This window comes from Triturus cristatus, chromosome 1_1 (genome assembly GCF_964204655.1).
Source record: "Triturus cristatus chromosome 1_1, aTriCri1.1, whole genome shotgun sequence".
Lineage (NCBI taxonomy): Eukaryota > Metazoa > Chordata > Amphibia > Caudata > Salamandridae > Triturus > Triturus cristatus.
This window is the reverse complement of record NC_140579.1, coordinates 12,801,335-12,823,161: the sequence shown is the minus strand read 5'-3', so window position 1 is coordinate 12,823,161 and position 21,827 is coordinate 12,801,335. Positions and strand designations below refer to the sequence as shown.

Below are 21,827 nucleotides of genomic sequence, written 5' to 3'. Positions count from 1 at the left end.
TGTTTTCGTCACAAACCTAGGTGGGTTGACGCTCTAGCATCCAGATTTTCAGGATGATTAACTTTTCGATGGTATAAAACTACTTCCGGTTTCCCGATCACGTGTCCACAACCCGGAACACAGTGATCTGCCGGAGGGGTTTCGCAGGCGCACCCGCCTTGAGGTAAGAATTTGCAGTATCCTGGTCCTCTAATCCTATTGTCACTGATAAATGCACAAAGATCCGAACTCCTTAATTAATGCATTATTGATCTGTTTTCAGATCTACTTCAATGCTGGAATTATACGTTCCGAACTTCCCAACCCACTCACGGCACCCCGCCACGCAAACTGCAAAATCACACGGTAAATTAATTTAATTTTCAATTATACCGGCAGTTTATTTTTCCTTTGTCCAATCAAACTCTTTGTTCTCAATCGCTAATAAGGGTTGTTGTTTATGTGCCCCTGCAGGTGGTCCACCCTGACGAGTTGTGACGATTTTTAATCATTTGAGAAACACTTTTTCCGAAATCAATCAACGTATGCGGGAAACTTTCCATCACTGCAGACTTAGTGAGCATCTACTCCTTTTTGACTAGGGCGACCATTTTTGGCGTCTCGGCCCGAAATATTCAGATGTTTGAAATGTTTGTCGCATGCGCCAACACACTTATTTTCTCATGGGTACTCCCTTTCTTTTCCATACACTGCCAGATACGTTGAAAACGAACAGACTTACCCTGACTGGTCTTTGCCCAGCCGGGTTGGAATTATCACGGCTGAGCGGTAAGCTCTATGGTGTTTTTTTTCTTTTTTTTCTCCTTGGTCCAACCTCGTTATATATTTTTTCCTTCTCACTTTTTTCCCTTGGCCTCCCTCTATCTACTTCTTTGCCTTTTGCATAACTACTCTATACGTTTGCCTCCTTCCAAGACCTTTCTGTATATTATCGTTAAACTCGTCTTTATTCCCACCCATATGTTGATGATCTCCTCACTACCTTCTTTCCCAATTTTTCCAATTTCGTCTTTTCCCCTCACAGACATTCTGGATACTCTCCATCTGCATTCAGGTACAATATGTACACCATGATTCGGTTCTATTTTTTTCATCGTATTGTTTTTTACTTAACAACTTCATATGGTGTGAGACTAATCTTACCCTCACAATTAGTACTCTTTCACACTTTTAATATGTACTTCCACTATCTCTACGTTTGCCGTCACCATCTTTCAAGACTGGTATTGCACATTTGAGTGTAGTAAAGAATAAAAATCTCTCACCTTTGGGTGTTGTGGGTTTCCACCTTTCATGGACACACGATCTTCCAAATCAGGAAATTGACTTTTAAAAATTCTAATAATGCAGTACCACGAAGTATATATCACCTTTATTCCTTGTATCCTTTCCCAGCCCTGAGGAAGTCGCGGAAGTAATTTCCATATGTGACGAAACATGTGTCGGCTGGTTCTTCCACTGATCTCTGAATTTTAAGAAAGAATTAAAAGGCTGAACATTGGCCAACATCTCTGAAGACAATTTTTTTCTCTCTTTTTATGTATTTTGTACTGTAGCACTTACTTATACGTACTGTGTAAACCTACCATTTATGTGTACCTGGGTTTTTGTTTTGTATGTTCAGTGAGGATTTTACCCACACACAATTGGGGGGGGGGTTATATGGCTTATCCCCTCTCCTAGCTGCACCATACAGATTGTATTTGCATTTTAGAATTGATGCGTTTATAGGGCAGAGCGCCTAGGATTTTCCCTGTTTACCAAAAACCCTTCCTCTGGATCTGATTTACCTTTACATCCTTCTGGTGGGCTAGCTACTGTTCCATTTATGGCAAATGGTGGATATTTGACCAGTGGAAGCTCCTTTGTCTCAGCCGTCAGAGCTGGAGTGTGGAGGTGCTGCCGTCATAGCTAGAGTGTGGAGGTGCTGCCGTCAGAGCTGGAGTGTGGAGGTGCTGCCGTCAGAGCTGGAGTGTGGAGGTGCTGCCGTCAGAGCTGGAGTGTGGAGGTGCTGCCGTCAGAGCTGGAGTGTGGAGGTGATGCCGTCAGAGCTGGAGTGTGGAGGTGCTGCCGTCAGAGCTGGAGTGTGGAGGTGCTGCCGCCAGAGCTGGAGTGTGGAGGTGCTGCCGTCATAGCTAGAGTGTGGAGGTGCTGCCGTCAGAGCTGGAGTGTGGAGGTGCTGCCGTCAGAGCTGGAGTGTGGAGGTGCTGCCGTCAGAGCTGGAGTGTGGAGGTGCTGCCGTCAGAGCTGGAGTGTGGAGGTGCTGCCGTCAGAGCTGGAGTGTGGAGGTGCTGCCGTCAGAGCTGGAGTGTGGAGGTGCTGCCGTCAGAGCTGGAGTGTGGAGGTGCTGCCGTCAGAGCTAGAGTGTGGAGGTGCTGCTGCCAGAATTGGTTCTGGTTCGGTCTAGAGTGGATGACTGGCCTGGAAGTCTGGCAAGTTCAGAACATGAAAGACCACCTTGGAAAGGGTGCCACCACCCCAACCAGCATGTTAAGCAGACCAGATGTGTGGGCGTGGCACTGGTAATACACCCACATAGCAGGTACATTTCCGATGTCGATATTTGATTTTGAAAATCCGGCCAACAGGAATGGCAGATTGTCATCTGGAGTTTTCTCCAACTACTGTCTCATCTTAAGAGGATTCAGCCACTTTGGCTACTGAATCCTGCTACTCTGGACAACTTGAAATCGATAACAGGCTGCATTCATTCCCCTACTACCTGTTCCAGAAGTCTGACCTGTTAGAGAAATTACAGTTGCTTTTCCCCTGACCCCTGCACCAATTTAAAGTATCCTCGAGAGCTATCCACCTTCTTAGGACTGTCAGTGCCTCTTTTGTCCTGGGAACACATTTGAAGTATTCAAAAGCCTGATATTAGTGCAATATTTTCAACAGCTGCAATGTACTGGCTCGGAAACATGCTTACCTCCGTTCCCTCTCTAGGACCAGTCTCAACAAAGCTTTTGCCATGCAGAATGGGCCGAGGCCAAATGACTATTTGTACTGTAAAAACCCAGGTACTCCTGGTAGGACTGTGGAGCTCTCACAAATACCAGGTCAGAATGCATCCTTCTCCTGGGGCATGAAAATCATTATTTCAGCATATGTATACTGTTGAACTTGGCCCTCTCTGTAGGGTAACCTCAATCATTTTACCTTCACTCTCTCCGTTTCCTGAACCCTTGGACTCAACACACTTTACCACTGCTAGCCAGTGCTAACGTGCTCGTGCTCTCTCCTTTAAACTTGCATCCATCCAATTAGCACATTTAATTTACTTGCAAGTCCTTATTAAAGTGGTACTGCATGTACCATATCTACTCAGGGTCTGCAAATTAAATGCTACTAGTGGCCTTGCAGCGCTCCTTGTATCACCCAATAAAGTAGTCTTTTGAAACATGTCTCAGGCCTGCCACTGCAGCCTATAGTGCAGTTTTAAGTTCTCATTTCGACCAGGCAAAATAAATCTTTTGCCAGGTCTAAACCTTCTTTTTTAATACATATAAGTCACCCCTAAGGTATGACCTAAAAGGGCCCTACAAGGCAGGGTGCATTATATTGAAAAAGTAGGACATGTAGGTTTAAGATTTACATGTCCTGGTAGTGATACTACTGTAAGTCCCATCTCTCCCAATTGATAACATTGTGTTACCTTAATAATTTTAATAAGTAATAGCTTTGAGTTGGGAACAGGTAGAAAAGTCATGTTTACACTCACATGAATTGCAATTTAAAATCCTCTTTAAACGGTTTTATTGAGATAATGACAAGAGGTTACAGGGCATCAGCAGCCCATTACAATACATTGAGTTTCCGCAGAACAGGCAAACAGCAGTCCAGTCCATCTTATAGGTCTATTTTCCGCACGTTTATACTGCTATGAACTTCAGTAATGTGTGCCAGCAATTTGAGCCCTGTAGCTCCGAAGTAAAGACCTGAAAAGAGGAAGGAAAGAGGAAAATGGAAGAAGAAAGGAGACGAGAGTGAAAGGGTGAGAGGGAGAAAGAAATGGGAGGAGGGGATGCTAGCCCCTCAGTAGAGGCAGGACTGTGCTTCAGGTACTGGTTGTTTGGTTAGTACACAGGTTATGAAAGTCCGGTTCAATGCATTCACTCAGTGTTGTGAGGCGGGTCGACAGCGGTCAGTGGGTGAACGTTGAGATAACACTGCAATGGTTCCCATATGTCCCTAGGTCGAGAATGCAAGGGCATGAGCTCCCAATAGTTAGTCAGCTGGCCTTGGCAGAATGTAGCATCATCTAACCAGTCGGTCAAGCGGGGGTAGTGCCTCTTGCCCCAGAACATGGCTATCTGTCGTTTGGCAAGTAGCAGGAGCAGAGCCGCCAGCCTCCGGAGGGGGGCTGGCACATGTTGCACATAGCCTAAGAGCACAGTTAGAGGGGATAGCTCAAACTTATACTCAAGCATTTTATCTAGTTCATCAAAGATACATGTCCAGAAACCTGCAATCACCGGACAGGACCAGGACAGGTGCAGAAAATCCGCCTCTGGCCCCTGGCAGCGCGCGCACCTAGCATCATCCCTCAGACCTACTCTATGCAGCCATGTGTAAGTTCTGTAGAGACGGTGGAGGAACTTAAAATGAATGAGCTCCAGTCTGTAGTTAAGGGACAGGTCCCTGTTTTAGGAGCAGTAGTGGGACCATTGTTCATCTTCGATGGGGGTCCCCTGTAGTTCCTCCCAACCGCTATGCGCTGCAAGTACACAGATTGGCGCCTCGCACTGCATGCCAGCATACAAGCGGGTGATTAATTTACGCTGCGATGGATTGGTAAAAAAAGCTTCCAGTACCTGAAATGTCGGGGGTGCTGACGAGAATGTGTCCCATCACACCCTCAGCTTCGCAGCGCTGGAAGTACATAATTTGTCGAGAAGACCACAACCCTCAACCGCAAGAGCATCTTCCATGTCAACAAAAATCCCACCAGGAATCACGTCCCCCATTGTGCAGATGCCAAGCCTGTCGAGCCTTCTGCAAGCTCCCAAGTCTTCAAGAAATGGCAGATCTGGATGGTGTGGCAGGGGAACCGAGGGAGCATACATCTCCTCCAGGTGTGCCCTGCGGTGCAGTTCTCTCCAAGTCCAAAGCGTGCAACCAACACTGTCAACTGCCCGTGCGGTCTGGGCCGCTGCTTATACAATACCATACTCAGCGGTGTGGGAGCAGCAAGGTCGCGCTCGGGTGCAACATGCGCCATGAACGGGGTGGGGAAAATACAGTGGAACTGAACTGGGCCTAGGAACAATTGTAATAAAGCTCCATATCGGGTGCTCCCAGTCCTCCCTGCTTGAAGGGCAGAGTGAGGCCCTCCTACAAAAACATGGGTTGCTTACCTGCCCAGGCGAGTCTAATTAGGTTGGAGTGCAATCGTAGCTTAAAAGCCGAGGTGAGTGGGAGCAGGAGATTAGTGAATACATACAGGAACTTGGGGAGTACGACCCTCTTGGCAATAGCCAAGCGCGCTGCGAGAGATAGCAGGAGCGAGATCTAGCACCCAATCCGGCTCGCGAGCCGGTCCATAAGTCTCCAGTGGTTGCACTGCCACAGCTCATCAATACTTTGGCTCAGCCAGATCCAGAGGTACTTCACTGGACTAAGGGGGTATTCTGACTGGAACCAGTCTGTGGCTGTCGAAAGCGGGAAGATGATCGATTTCCCCCAGCTGACAGATACCCTGAAGAGGCTGCCGAATTGTACAATTTCTCTAATTAAGGGGTCTAAATTGACTGGGATGCTTGACGTATAGGGTAACGTCATCTGCGTAAAGGGACACAAGGATCACTCTGGACATAAACGCCAGGCCGCAATGGGCATGGTGCTGCCGCATCCGGGCCGCCAGCTGCTCTATCGTGATAGCGAAAAGGAGAGGGGACAGCGGGCACCCCTGCCGGGTGCCCAGAGATATAGGGAAGGAGGAGGACACAATGCCCTTGAGACGGAGGCGCGCTTTCGGAGAGGAGTATAGGAGGGCGATCAGTTTCAGGAATTTAGCACCAAGTTCTAACCAGCTCAGGAGGGTGTACATATATGGACAAGCCAGTGTGTCGAAAGCCTTAGTGGCCTCAAGGAAAACCGCCGCCAACAGCATCGCAGGGTCGATCTCCTACATAGTGGAGAAAAATTTGCACAGACTGTGTGAAGGGGCTCGCCTGGGGACAAACCCGCACTGATCGGGTTGTAGCACTAAGGGCATAAGAGGGAGCAAACGTCCTGCAATGAGCCTCGCCAGAATTTTATTGTCTAGGTTAATCATTGACAGGGGTCTATAGGAATCACATACAAGTGGGTCCTTGTCTGGTTTCAAAATAGTGAAGATTAGGGCCTCCCTGAGTATCGGAGGAAGCTCCCCTCATTCCAGGGCCTTGGCATACTTGTTGATGAGATGGGGTGCGAACAGGGAAGCATATTCTTTTTAGTACATAGACATAAGGCCGTCCAGACCTGGGGCTTTGTCTCCCGGGAGGGCACGGATTACCCCGATTACTTCCTGCGCAGAGAAGGGTTTGTCTAGGTAACTGCGGTGACCATCAGCTAGCCAGACCACCTGAATGAAGTCGAAAAAGATAATCAGGTCGGGGTGAATGAAGTTTTGTGTAGGGGTGTATAAGGAAGAGTAGAATGACAGCATCTCAGCTTGAACTGCTGTCTGGCACACTGCCATGTCCCCGTTCAGTTTACGGAGCTTGCAAATATAATCGCTGGCCAAAGGCTTCTTGAGATGGCCGGTGAGTGTTTTACCTGCCTGGTCGCCTTCGCCATATCGCTGGGCACGAGTCTCCTTCTCCAGGAAGAGTGTCTCCCTAACGGCCGCCTTATCCTTGATTGTGCCCAGACTCTCCCTCTGATTAGTGCTAAAGAATTTCTGTTCCAACTCGCGGATTTCACTTTCAAGGCGGCGGAGATCACTGCGCAATGAACGTCAAATCCCCGCTTGCCTTGCGATACACTCTCCCTTAATAACGGATTTAAATGCCTCCCAGAGTGTGGAAGGAGACTGGACTGTGCCTTCGTTCAGCGTAAAATATTCTGTTATCGCAGCATGGATCGCATCACGAAATACCTGGTTGTGCAGTGCTCACCCTGGGAGTCGCCAGCTGTATGTCCTGCTAGGACGCCAGACAGCGCAAGCTTAAGCAGTGCTGGGAGTAATCAGATACTGATCTTGCCAGGTGAGCTGATTCAGAGTCCCCAGCCAAGATATCCTTCAAGACCAGCCAATAGTCAATTCTGGACCACGTGGGACCAACCGAGGAAACACAGGTGCCCTCCCTAAGGTGCACATGTCAATGGCGCCACACATCCACAAGCCTGTGGTCCGCCATGATACTGTGCAGTTGTGCAGCCGCCCCGGGGTTGGGTCGACGAGCGCCCCTAATCTATAGTAGCCCGGGTCTAAAATGACATTATAGTCCCCCCGCCCATAAGATCGTGCCTGGTCCTGATGTGTCCGCCAGTCGCCTGTGTTAGGCCCGTATAACGAGAGCAATATGATCAGGTGACCATCTAGGATGCCCGCCAGCACCCCTGCGGCTCACGTAGGATTCTGCGTGTGTGCTAAGGCAGTCCCTTTCTCACAAGTATTACCACCTCCTGGCATAATTGGAATAACCCTCTATGTGATTTTCCCCAATCCACCCCGCCCTCAGTCGAGCGCAATCATTGTCAGCGGAGTGCAATTCCTGCAGGAAGCATACATCAGCTCCCTGTCGATTCGGATAGGCCGCCACCAGCTGCGTTTTTCTACTGTCATTAAGGCCCGAACATTCCAAGTGATAACTTTTAGTGTAAGCCCATTCACCTCAGTTGCACCCATGATCACCATAAACATCCGACATTCGCACCGCATGCATACCTCTCAAGAGCACATCGTGCAGAGAGGCCAGCGAGAAGGGGAGAGGGGGATGAGAGAGAGAAAGAAGTGAAGAAAAAATAACCATAGGAACTTCCCACAGGCTTCAAATGCAACCACCCCCCTCCCACTCCAGACCCCCAACCAGGCTGATTAGCACCAGCCTGCCCCCAACAAGGCCAACCGAGACCGATAAAGAGAAATTGTGTGGGAAACATCCTTATGTGGAACGTTAGAGGCCAGACTTCTCCCAGCATAGAAAGCCAGGTGGCCAGTCAGGAACCGGGAAACCGGGGAACCCTGACTTCCCATAAAGCAGATCAAGGATCACTAATTCAATATAACACAGAAAAGTTCAGTGGGTGAGTCCTATCAATTGTAATAGTGGGCAGACACGAACCAATTAACGTAGGTCACTGGTGAGAGTAGACCTATGCAGCTACGGTCGAGCATCAGTGATCGTCACTGAGGGGGTCCCCTCTTAACCGCCTCCTCATCTCGGCGTGGTTGACGGTTGGGCCAGCTGGAGGCCGCGCACAAACTTGGCAGCCAACTTGGGGTCTGTGAAGTATGAGGTCTTCCCAGCATGAAAAATACATAGTCTAGCGGGATAGAGGAGAGAGTACTTAATGTCCTGTTTCTGAAGCGTGCTCTTAATGGGCATGAATTCCCTGCGTGCCGCCTGGACCGCCATGGTAAAGTCTGGATAAAAGGGGATGGAATTGCCCTGGAACTTGATTTCTTGTAAGTCCCTGGCCTGGCGCAGCACAGTGTCCCTGTTGCGATAATTGAGTAAGTGAGCGATGTTAGGCCTGGCTAGGGCCCCAGCCAAGGCAGATCGCCGAGAGTAACCGAAGATGTTTTTCAGCATCTCCTCGACATAGTCCTCGACGCGGGACATTGCGTTAGTTTCAGGGCTGCCAATGATGCGCAGGTTGCTTCTCCGCGATCGGGCTTCAAGATCGTCATTCTTACTTTTGATGACTTTTTCCCTGTTGAGCAATTTCTCGCGCATCGACACCCGACTGTCCTTGGAAGTGCGCTGCTCCACCTGATCAATTTGTTCCTCGTGACTGGAGACCTTGTCTCTGAGCTTGTCCAGCAGGTCAGCCATGGTGTCGATTTTTTGGTCTATGGTAGTTAAGGATTGCTTGAGGTCGCGGAACATGTCACGGATGTCCGGTTCCGGTGTGATCTCAGAGTTGTCAGTGGGCCCAGGTGGGTTCATTGGTGGGCCGGTGCCCCTGGGGGGCCGGCATTGGTCAAAGGTCAGTGTGGTCTGGCGGGCTTCATGCTTCCCCATCTCTTCCAAGACCTCGCAGTTCCACAGTAGGGAGCAAGTGGTCCCTAAAGTGTGCCGCCCCCAGTGGGCAGAGGCAGTTCACTGGCTCAGCGTGTCCCTGAAGTGCAGTCCCAAAATGGCTCAATTTCCCCCCTGTGTCAAGGGTCTCAGTTTATGGGACGTGTCCTCCTATCGGAGTCAGCTAGATTGCCAAAGCAGAAGAGGAGGTCCAAGGGCTTTACTCTTCACCGCACAGCCCCAGTGAGTGTGTTAATTAGGGGCCTCAGCATATCACTAGAGGCGCCATCTCCAAGCTGGCACACACGTATCACATGGCTGACGGGCAACGTATAATGTTCCAGGGGGGATATCTGCACAGTCTGACCAGAGATGGGAAGGAGAGACAAACGGGCTACTCTTGGCCCCTAAGTTAAAGCAGGGTGGCTCCACCTCTGCAGGAAACAGTCCCGGGGGCCTCCCGCTGAATGCAGAAGCCACTTCACTGTCTCTCGAGGAGAAGCGATTTCCACCACAAGTCGGGCAGCATCGTAAATCTGTCAGCGTCACACGGAGGGGTACGCCTCCTCCTGCCGCCACGGTCCTGTCCCTCACAGCACCAGCGTGTTGTCGCGGGGGGACTTTTGCAACAGACACAGTCCAGTGCTTGCCCCCCTGCAGCATCGCTCCTCACCTGATGCTCTGGCCTCTGCCTCTAGCTGGGCGTGTCCCGTGCCTCTGCGCGCCCGTCCTCCGATGCCAAGCTCCAAAGGGCAGCGGGTCCGCCTGCTGACCCATAATTCTAGAGATGCTGTCCAGGTCCAGATCGCCCGCCACTGCCAGCGCTTTTCACAGAGCCGTGCGGGCCACCGCCAGGCCCCCACAGTGCTGCCATCCAGCCACCATGTCACGCGGAGCCGCAGCACAGGTCACACCACGTCCCCAGCACAGGTCACACCACGTCCCCTTCATGCTGTCCGGTCCACCAGTCGGTTCCTCGCTGCACAGGCGCCACACAAGGGGCTCGCACCTCAAGGAGCCCCACCACATGTCCGCTGCAACACAGCAGGGCAGCCCAAGTCAGGCAAGTCAAGACGCCCCCGGTCAGGCTCCATGTCTTCACCAGGCTGCTGTCGTGGCCGCAGCCGGGTTTCCTCCGTTTTGCCCACTAGCGAGCTGCAACTCAGCTGCATGGCCCACAGGTATCTGCACAATGTGGAAGAGGTTACTTTCCTGCAAAGATAGGATGCATATGTCTGCTGCAACGGGCGCCTCCTGGCGGATTGCCTGGCCAGCCTGCAAAGCCTCACAGAGTGGCGTCCATCTTGGAGCTGGCCTCTCTAGCGCCCCCTGCTTTAAAATCCTATTTAATGTTAAAATCAGATTTTGAATCACAATTCTGAAAATACCACTTTTATAAAGTTGCCATTTTCTAGTTCCGAACCATGTGTGCCTTCTGCGTGTATCCTGGTGTTGGAGTTTATGTATTCCTGGCAGGCAATGAGACAAAGGAGACAGGGTGTAGGCAGGATGGGCCATCCTGCCATGATGGCTGGGCTTGGAGCTGTTCCCTGCCCCACTTACACTTCAAAGAGCTTGCCTTCAGCACACACAAAGGAACCTAACACTAGTCTTATGTCACCCAAATGTCTCGAAGGCTTGGCAGGGGAAAGGAAGAACTTTGCAAAACCAGATATGGGGAAGAATAGGGAATCCATTCACTTCAAAGACTGGCACCAGGTATAGATATTGGACTCTGAGACACCGCTTCGGTATACTCCTGGACCTGTGGACATTAAAGAAGGACTGTCTTTTCCCCAGAACACTGCCCTGAAGCTTGAAGCCTACCTTGTTCCCAGAAGACTGCCCTGCTGCTTGAGGCCTGTCCTGCTGCTTGAGGCCTGCCCTGCTGCTTGAGGCCTGTCCTGCTGCTTGAGGCCTGTCCTGCTGCTTGAGGCCTGTCCTGCTGCTTGAGGCCTGCCCTGCTGCTTGAGGCCTGTCACGCTCTCTGAGAAGTAAGACTGGACCACCTCTCTTCATACCAGGCTACCAGAGCGACTCTAATCTGACCTACAGGGACACAGCATGCTTCAGAGGCCTGAAACTGCCCAGTTGACCTAGTTAACTAAAGGTTCCTCAAACATGAAGCCCTGCAAAACCTCGCCCCACAGATTAAAGCTTAATCAGAACCTAGGCTCCCGTCATTGGAACAGGCGACCCTTACATATACGGTCCTGCCCTGGCCAAGCTCTATTCAAAACATTTCTCAAAGCCTGGCTCTTCTGACTCTTTTGATCTCTTATACCTGAATACGTGCAATAGTGCTGAGAGACGCTCTCAGGGCTGATTTGTTTGCACTTTATAAGTATAAATAACACAATAATGCTAAGCCTGGCAAAGCTTCAGTACAGCTTCATCAGAGCCAATGCTGAGCAGCACAGAGACCCGCAAAGCCTTGCTCACAGCTAAAAGCTTCATTGGAACTGGTGCCTAGAGACAGAAGCAATGCCACGTAGACCTCACACCAAAGACATACGATCCAACTCAAAGAAGTCCTTTGTCTGGCCTGTGCTTTATTGCTGTCGACCTGAACATGTGAATTTTCCCCAGTCTAGCATGACCAGATGGCGCTTTAAGCTTTTGGGCACCATATCTTACCTAAAACTTTGAAATTGCATATCGCCGATTCTACTGATTGGATATTTGTCGTTCTAGTATAATTTCATTTATCAACATTTACTCTATACGTCTAAATTGGTTTGGGATTTTTATTGAGTTGTGTTTTCACTTTATTACTGGTACTACATAAATACTTTACACCTTGCCTGTAAGTTAAGCCTGACTCCTTTTGTACCAGGCTACCAGAGGGTGAAGCACGTTAATTTGGTCACTTTTTGTGCTTGACCCTGACAAGGATTGTGGTTTTTGTCTGAGTGGGGCTTCCAGCCCCGCAACGAAAACTGTATTTCTTAGATGCACCTTACAGCCTGTAGAATGATGCCTACGGTTTGGAAAGCTTAATGACACATTAATAAGGGGCTGGAAGACAGACCCAGAGACAGACTGGAGAAATTCCATGTCTGTCCAACCCACCTGAACCTCAGAAATAAGCAGTGAGGTTCCCATATGAGGACCATAAAGTGCATGCCCAGGTATAAATGTGCAAAGAAGTCATGTTCCTGAATCATGCATCTAAGCAGATTACCCATTTTGTTACATGCTACAGAATCGAACTCTTAACTGCCTCAAGCGGATGACTATCTCAATCTATAAAGTTCCTCTTTGTTCTTTTCAAAATAGGATTATTCATGAATTCACCCAAGTATTAAAGGGCAAAAGGACCTTTCAACTGCCTTGACGTGGTATGGTTTTGAGGTGAAACTAACACTGTCAACAATCTCCAAGTGTCTTCTTCCAGTTTGCAATGAATATGAGAACCGTACGCTCTACTTGCAGGATTACCTATAATCTCACATGATAATGATTCTGCTGGATCCACAAACCTTCTGACACACAGCATTCCCCAACAAAAACACTACCCCACTTGTGTGCTTGGGCCTAGTGCTCGTGACAGGAATGAATCACAAGAGTATCCTACTGAGAAGTCCTTGTAAATTTGATTTATTGACAAAAAATAGTTTTCCTCACATTTCTGTTTGGGAGAGTTGTGGGATGACCGCACTGGCACAAAATTCCTAACACTCCGTGTTCTCCCAGGTTCCTGATAAAAATTCTACCTCACTTGTGTGGCTGGACCAAGTGCCTGTGACAGGGAAGGGCCCAAAACGTTTGTGGAGACATCAAAATTATCTATTCCAAAAGAACCTGGTTTTGAAAGGGGGGTACCTGGGATTTTGGTCCTGGGCTCGACAGCCATCTAGGGAAACCCACCAAACCAGCACCTTTTTGAAAAATAGACACCCGGGGGAGTCAAGGGAGGTGTGGCATGAGTATATCCCCCAACGTTCCCAATGTGCTCTTTCGTGTCTCGGGCACTAGGCCTACCCACACAAGTGAGGCACAATTTTTCTTGGGTGACATTCGAGAATGATGGGTGGTAGAAAATGTGTGGCTGCCTGCAGATTCCAGGACTTTTCCTGAAGAAATGCAAAGAAATGTGTTTTGTAGCTTTGCAGGGGATTATGGGTAAAAAAAATCCTAGCGAGAGCCATGCAAGTCACCCCACCCTAGACTTCCCCGGTGTCTAGTTTTAAAAAATGTGGTGGGTTGGTAGTTTTCCCCAGGTGCCAGCTGAGCTGGGGCCAAAAATCCACAGCTCCCTCATTTCAAAAAACACATTGTTTCTCTGTGGAAAAATGTAATGTGTCTGCACTCCGTTTGGTGCCCTTTCGTGTCACGGGCACTAGACCTATCCACAGGCACCGGTTTTCTTGGGTGACGTGAGGGTGCACTGAGTGGTAGGAAATGTGTGCAAGGACATTTTGCCTCACAGAAATCCAAGGAAATGTGTTTTTTAGGCAAAGTTTGAGCTTTGGAAGAGATTCTGGGTAAAAACCCAGTGAGACCCATGCAGGTCACCCCACCCTGGACTCCCCTGGGTGTCTAGTTCTGAAAAATGTGCTGGTTTGGTAGGATTCCCTAGGTGCCGGCTGAGCTGGGGCCCAAAATCCACAACTACCCACATTGCAAAAAACACATGGGGGCAGATTTACAAGCCCCTTCCGCCACTTTTGCGTCACTTTTAACATGGGGACAGTGACGCAAAAGCGGCGCAATGGGCTTGTAAATCTGCCCCATGGTTTTTCCGTGGAAAAATGTGATGTGTCTGTGCTGCGATTGGTGCCCTTTCATGTCACAGGCACTTGGCCTGCCCACAAGTGAGGCACAGTTTTTCTTGGGAGACTTGGGGGAACACTGGGTGGTAGGAAATGTGTGGCTGTCTGCAGATGCTAAGACAATTCCTCACAGAATCTCACAAAATGTGTTTTTTTAGGCAAAGTTTGAGCTTTGGAGGAGATTCTGGGTAAAAAAAAAACATAGTGAGAGTCTTGCAAGTCACTCCATGCTGGACACCCCGAGTGTCTAGTTTTCAAAAATTTGCTAGTTTTGTAGGTTTCCTTAGGTGCCGGCTGAGCTGAGGCCCAAAATCTTAAGCTAGCGACCTTGTAAAAAAACATGCATTCTGCTGTGTGAAATATGATGGCTCCTAGATCAAGTTATGGGGTGTTTTGTGTCACAGACTCAAAGCCCAGCCACACAAGTGGGGTACAATTTTTATTGAAAGACGTGTTGTTACCATTTGAATATCTCTAGGCTTGTTACGGATGAAAATGTAGACACAAATGGCTGTTTTTTCCAATATTATTTGTATTTTATCTGTTACTTTTTACAGGAAAAACTTGAAGGGTCAACAGAAATGACTCTTTGCTGAATTCAGAGTTTTGTCTAGTTTTCAGAAATGTGTACCTTTCTGGCATCCACAATAGGTTTTGTTAGAGTCGGGGATCTCTGGTTGGCGCAAGGTTGCCCTTGTGTCAAGCAGGAACCCTCTCCTCCACGTCAGGGCGCAGGATAACCCCTTGCGAATGACCCTTGCTCACCCTCTAGGTGCGTGGCGTGAGCAGCCAAGGCGATTCCTCAGGCGTTGTTGGTTAAGCACTTACAATCACACACACAGTAAATACATCAATCCCCCCAGAAACGGACACCAGACTTGGATATATATAAAAATACGCTTCTTTATGTAAAAATAGGTATATATATCTCAGCAGACTTATCACAAGACCAATAACGTTTTCGCTAGGCCACCAGGTTATAAAGCAGGCAAATGTTCTTTGTTCGTAGTTTCAAATGGATACTTTGTAGTCTCTCGCAAATGTTACTTGTAGTTCCAGTACTCACAGAGATCGGCTCCTGCGAACGGGGAAATAAGGCGTTGCGGGCCCCGAGCCCGATACTGGAACTTCTTTCGTGAGGTGGAGAGTCGGCACAGGTCGGTGCGACTCTCAGCTTGAGAAGTGGTCTTGGGTCCTCGATCAGCGGATGTGGGCAGGTAGGCAGGCGCGGCCAGCGACCCTTAGCACGGCGGTGCAGGGGGGGATTTCCACAGCGGGGGCGGCGCGGCCTGAGATGTCCGGGGATAGCGAAGCGGGGTCACAGGGCACAGTCAGTGCAGCTGGGTGACCCGGCGTAGATCACAGTCGTCGGACGGCTTCCGGCGGGAGGGGTGATAGCGCGTTCAGCGCGCTCCAGTGGCAGGCGGTGACAGGAGTGCAGGCGGCCTAGCCCGGGGACAGAGAGCAGCTCCGGACAGAGCGGGGCTCTCACGGGGTTGCGGCAGGCGAGCTCCTGAGTGTCACGGCCCTAGGAGGGGCGATGAGGGGCGCAGTCTCTTTTCCAGCGGGATGCCCACACGGCTCGAATCGGAGGACGAGCAAAAGCACAGAGAACCCACTGGTCCTGGGGTTCAGTTCAGGGGGCAAGCTCAGATCAAGCCCTTGGAGAATGTTTAAAGCACAAAGCAGCAAAGTCTTTTCAGTAGTCTCTTCCTCTCCTTTCTCAGCAAGGCAAGCAGCAGGCCAGCTCCTCCAGCGTCTCCTTCTCCTTCTAGTCGGGCAGAGGTTCTTTGTGGTAAAACAGGATTCTGATTTCTTAGGAGCCAGGCTCCTACTTTTATACCATGATTCTTTTGTTCTTTAGCGCCAGGGGGCCTAGGCCTGGCTCAGTCCAGTTCTGGAGCACTTTGTTATGGTGACTCTGCTCTTTCCTTTCAGCAGCAGGGCAGAGACATCAGCCGCCCCGCAGGGGGCGGCGCCGGCTTTTTGGTGGCAGAGCACAGGTCTATTCAAGAGTCAAGGTGTACTCCTCCCACCCATCCTGGTGTCATCTCCCTACCCACCACCTGGCAGCCAACCTGTCTCTGGGGATCCCCCAACCCTGCTCCTTACTGTTGCTAGGCAGAACACACACACACAGCAGAGGCGGACTGAGATGGTCAGGTCAGTAAATACTAACTTCCTAAAAGTAGTACTTACAAACCCAGGATATTAAAATAAACTTGACTACAAGAAGTATTTTATTATTCTGAGTTCAGGCATACTAAACTTGACACTCTACCATGCTCTCTGAGTCCACTGGGGTCACAGCGTTGGCGTGATCCCAGCAGCCCATTCTGGCCTATGGAGAGCAGGTAGCCTTCAATAGTGAAAAACGGAAAGGGCTGTAATTCACTACTAAGACATGCCACACACATCAGGGCATGTCCTACCTTATGCCTACAATGCACCCTGCCCTTGGGCCTACCAGAGGGGTGGCTAATATGTAGGTAAGGGAAGGTTTAGGGACTGGCAAGTGGGGGCACTTGCGCAGTCAGCGCGACGGTCCCGGACCGCGCACAGGGTCTGCGGTGGCAGACCCTAGACACATTTTACAAGGCCGCTTTCTGTGGGTGGCGCAACCAGCGCTGCAAGCCCACCAGCAGCATTGGCATTCACAAGCCCTGGCACCCCTGGTGCACTTTACTGGGGACTGACAGTGAATCCAATAAACCAATCATGAACATCAATTACAGGTACACTTTACCTACGGAGCACTTGCACTGCGGCACGGATTAGCCATGGCGCAGTGCCCTGAGCGGACAACACCAGCAAAACAATCGAGGCACACCATCAAAAAGTGGAAGGGAAACTCACGCCAAGGTGCCAGGTCTAACACGTGTCCCCTCCAGCTGAAATGTGGGGAGAACTACCCTTGCCCAGGGGGTTCCTCGTCACTAAGGCGGAAATACCTGGACAGACCGTCAGCGTTGGCGTGATCTGTACCAGGACGGTGTTCCACCGTAAAGTCCATACCCTGTAGGGAGATGGACCACCTCAACAGCTTCGGGTTCTCACCCCACATTTGCATCAACCATCTGAGGGGCCTGTGGTCCGTCTGAACCCGGAAGTGAGACCCAAACAAGTAGGGTCTTAGTTTCTTCAGCGCCCAGACCACAGCAAATGCTTCTCGCTCAATTGCACTCCACCTACTTTCCCGTGGTAGTAACCTCCTACTGATGAAGGCTACGGGTTGGTCCCAGCCCTCCTCAGTCATCTGTGAGAGAACAGCCCCTACACCATGCTCTGAAGCGTCTGTCTGCACTAGGAATTCCTTGGAGAAGTCAGGGGCCAAGAGCACGGGCGCCGTGCACATGGCAGTCTTCAGGGTGTCGAAAGCTTTCTGACAGGTGTCAGTCCAAATCACGTTCCTGGGCTGCTTCTTGGAAGTCAGCTCTGTCAAGGGGGCAACAATCGTTCCATAGCCCTTGACAAACCTCCTGTAGTACCCAGTGAGCCCCAGGAAGGCCCTCACTGCGGTCTGCGTCTTGGGGGGTTCCCAAGCCAGGATGGTCTCAATTTTGGGTTGCAAGGGTGCCACCTTGCCACTCCCCACTTGGTGTCCCAAGTACACCACGGAACCCTGCCCGATCTGGCACTTGCTTGCCTTGATCGTGAGGCCTGCTCGGCGCAGAGCCATCAACACTTCCCAGAGGTGGCGCAGGTGTTCGGGCCAGGTGGCACTGAACACTGCGATGTCATGCAGGTAGGCGGCACTGAACGCATCCAGCCCAACCAGTACCTGGTTGACCAACCTCTGAAAGGTGGCAGGGGCATTCTTCATCCCAAATGGCATGACTCGGAACTAGAAGTGCCCATCTGGTGTAGAGAATGCTGACCTCTCTTTGGCCCCATCGGTCAAGGCGATCTGCCAGTACCCAGACGTTAAATCAAACGTGCTGAGGAACCGGGCAGCCCCCAGCCGATCAATGAGCTCATCAGCTCTGGGGATGGGGTGCGCGTCAGTCTTCGTTACTGAATTGAGTCCTCTGTAGTCCACACAGAACCGGAGTTCAGGTGTGGCTCCCGGCGCAGCAGCTTTGGGGACCAAGACCACGGGGCTGGACCAAGGACTGCTGGAGGACTCAACCACCCCTAGCGCAAGCATTTTGGAGACCTCCTCCTTGATGCAAGCTCTGACCCTGTCAGTTACCCTGTAAGCCTTGTGCTTCACAGGTAAGCTGTCTCCTGTGTCCACATCATGGACGCACCAATCTGTGACACCAGGAACCAGGGAGAATCTATCGGAAAACTGCCCCAGCAAGTGGCGGCAATCTTCCTGTTGTTCGGGCGTCAGGGTGGGTGAGAGGCTAACTCCATCCACTGACCCATCTTTCTCAGAGGCCACTAAGAGGTCAGGAAGAGGCTCGGTCTCCTCTTCCATTCCATCATCAGTGGCCAGCAGCATGCCCACTTCGGTCCTCTCTAAGTGGGGCTTAAGGCGGTTAACATGTAGGACCCTCAAAGGGTTCCTGGGAGACTGCATGTCCACCAAGTAGGTGATAGGACTTTTGCGCTCCACAACCTCAAATGGACCTGTCCACTTATCCTGAAGTGCACAAGGCTCCACTGGGGCCAAGACCCACACCTTTTGCCCAGGTTGAAGCTCTACCAGAGTGGCATTCCGGTCGTACCACCGCTTCATCTCCTCCTGGCTGGCTTCCAGATTTGCCTCAGCAAGTTGCCTGAAACGCCGAGTCTGGTTTCGGAGGGCCAGCATGTAACTGTATACATTCTGGGGAGGTTTCCTGGGAGATTGCTCCCAGCCTTCCTTTACCAAACTCAGAGGTCCTCTTACCGGGTGACCATACAGAAGCTCAAAGGGGCTGAATCCTAGAGACTTCTGTGGCACCTCTCGGTAAGCGAAGAGCAGGCATGGCAAGAGGATGTCCCACTTACGCCTCATTGGACCGTCCAGGCCCATGATCATGCCTTTGAGGGTTCGGTTGAATCTCTCAACCAACCCATTTCCTTGGGGGTGGTAAGGAGTGGTGAACTTGTAAGTTACCCCACACTCCTTCCACAGGGATTTCATATACGTGGATATGAAATTGGTCCCCCCGTCGCTCACCACCTCTAGAGGAAATCCCACTCGGGAGAAAATTCCCATCAGTGCCCGTCCCACCACGGGGGCCGTCACTGTCCTCAGAGGGATGGCTTCAGGGTACCGGGTGGCATGGTCCACCAAGACCAGGATGAACCTGTTGCCCAGGGCTGTCTTGGGGTCCAGAGGCCCCACAATATCAATACCCACTCGTTGGAATGGCGTACCGACCACAGGGAAAGGTTGCAGAGGAGCCTTGTGCTTCCCTCCGCTCTTACCACTTGCCTGGCAAGTCTGACAGGTTCTGCAGTAGGAATCTGAATTCTTGTGCATTTGGGGCCAGTAAAAGTGGGTGACAAGCCTGTCATAGGTTTTGTCCATCCCCAAATGTCCTGCTAAAGGCACATCGTGAGCCAGCCCCAGTAGGAAGGTTCTGAACTTCTGGGGTACCACCAGCACACGGGCTGACCCAGGTTCAGCAGCCTTAGGCTCGGAATACAGGAGGTCACTCTCCCAGTACACGTAGTGTGTTTTGGCCTGAACACCATTGGCCTGGTCTGCAGCCTGCTGCCGCATACCCACGAGAGAAGGGCATTCTTTCTGCTCCCTGCAGAATTCCTCCCTGGAGGGACCTCCTTCTTGCTGCCAATGGGTCAGCTCAGGCAAGTCTCCCAGTTCGGCAATCTGTTCCCCGGTAGGCTCCAGAGCATCCCCCTCAGGGTCCACTTCCTCCTATGCCGTGGGAACTTCGGGGGCCGGTTTCCCGCGCCTCCTGCGCCTTCTCCCTAAGGCCGGTTCCTGGACCTCTCCCTCAGGCTCCAGGACCTTCTCAACACCCCTACTGGCTGCCATGGACCGGGTGGTCACGCACGCCCAGTCGGGTAGACCCACCATCCTCAGATGCGTGGTCTTCTCCACCTTTTCCCAAGGGGAGCTCTCCAGGTCGTTCCCTAGCAGACAGTCTACAGGCATGTCAGTTCTCACAGCGACTTGTAGAGTACCAGAGACCTCCCCCCACTCAAAGGGAACTTGAGCCATTGGACAACGACTCTCTATGTTGTCAGCATTGACAACCCTACAGTAGGCATTGGGTACAATCTGCTCTTGAGACACCAGGTGTTGCCTCACCGAGGTCACGCTGGCTCCTGTATCTCTAAGAGCCTCCACCTTCTTTCCATTGATGGTCACTACTTGCCCATATTTCTTAGTGTTAGAGGGCAAGTAAGTTTCAGGGACCATCTCACTGTCTCCTAGCGAAACTAGGGTCATCTGCCCGGGACCCCCACCCTCCTGGACTGCTACCTCCTCCCCAAAGTTAACACTAGCTACTTGCCGGGGTGGAGCACCAGTGGGTGCGGTCTTACCAAACAGGCGACACTTAGGATCAGAGGCAATGTGACCCGGGTCACCACACCTATAACAATTGAAGGGCCCCTTTGGAACAGGTCTACCTGTCGGGGCCCCGTTCTGCTGCGGGGGTGGGGCAGGCTGAGAACCCTTCTGCTGGTTCCCTTGGGAATTACTTGGGGGCCTTTTTGGAACCCCTTCTGTTTACCCCTGTCCCCCCCACTCTTCTGCTGGGGACCCTGCCCACCTTTGGCGGAGTCTCCCACTGGACCCTTGTGGACCCTGGTGCTGAGCCAGCGGTCCGCCTTCTCAGCAAGCTTCCTCGGGTTAGACAGCTTGCTATCAATCAGGTGCTGGCGTAGCTCAGGAAAACATTGACTGGACAAGTGCTCCCATGCAATTAAATCAAGCAGCCCTTGATAATCATTCACTTTGCTACCCTTCACCCAACCATCCAGCGCTCTGCAGAAAAACGTCACATACTCCACATACGTACTCTCAGGGATCTTCTTCGTCTCCCTGAACCGCTGTCTATATAGCTCCGGAGTTAACCCATACCTGTTCATTAAAGCTTCCTTCATATGGGGGTATGAGGCTTGGAGATCTAAGGGCAAATCTAACAGTGTGTCACGCCCTTCAGCAAGGAACCTTCCCCACAACCCCGCTCCCCAGTCTTTCTCAGGGACCCGGTGTGAAGACATGGCCACCTCGTAGGCTCTAAACCACTGCCCTATGTCATCCTTTCTAAAATACTCCTTTACTACATCTTTGGGGATGTACACCTTGGACTCTACCTGCACCGGTGGAGTGCTGCCACCAGAAGGAGCGGTGTCCAAACTTTTCGCCTTCAGCTCCAACTCCTTCAATCTTATATCATGATCCATTTGGCGTTGTTGTGCCTCCAGGGCCAACTTCTGCTTTTCCATTTCCATTTGTCCTGCTAACTTTGCCATCTCCATTGCATGCGCCCTGTCTGCTGCCCTGTCTGCCAGCTCCTCTGGCGACCGGACTCTGCTGGGCTCCTCAAGGTTGTCGGGTGGAACGATGTCCCCCGCATTCAGTGGGTCTCTTGACTCCTTCCAGGCTCTCAGCGCCTTGGCGTACTGGACCCTCCTCTTGAATCCAGCATGGGGAACTCGGAATTTTACACTGTAGCCTTTCAATTGCTCCATCGAGTAGCCTTCCAGTCTCTCCCAATCCACCTCATCTATTCCAGAAATCACAGAGAGTGCTCTTCCAGCGGAGAGTGAGCTAGGCATGGTTGCAGTAACGGCAGATGTCTCAACAAAGTTCAACAAATAAAAACCTGTGGCTGCGTTATCTGGTCTGCTCTGACTATCTGGTGATTAACAATTCACTGTATGCAAATTACAAGTGCAAATCCGAAATCCCAGCCGCTGCCAACAATGTTAGAGTCGGGGATCTCTGGTTGGCGCAAGGTTGCCCTTG

General features: G+C 51.0%; 1 protein-coding gene and 1 long non-coding RNA gene across 4 annotated transcripts in view; one reads left to right on the top strand and one right to left on the bottom strand.

The window, feature by feature from the left end:
* Positions 1 to 21,827, bottom strand: part of LOC146869129 (butyrophilin subfamily 1 member A1-like) — an 862,288-nt gene that overhangs the window by 635,852 nt on the left and 204,609 nt on the right. The gene's annotated exons all lie outside the window — the stretch shown is intronic.
* LOC146869130 (uncharacterized) lies at positions 104 to 1,501 on the top strand. Of its 2 annotated transcripts, XR_014969392.1 has the most exons (6): positions 104 to 163; positions 263 to 345; positions 454 to 555; positions 697 to 768; positions 1,025 to 1,054; positions 1,396 to 1,501. It is a non-coding gene; the product is annotated as an uncharacterized LOC146869130 (long non-coding RNA). The 2 variants fall into 2 exon arrangements; XR_014969517.1 differs by lacking the exon at positions 1,025 to 1,054.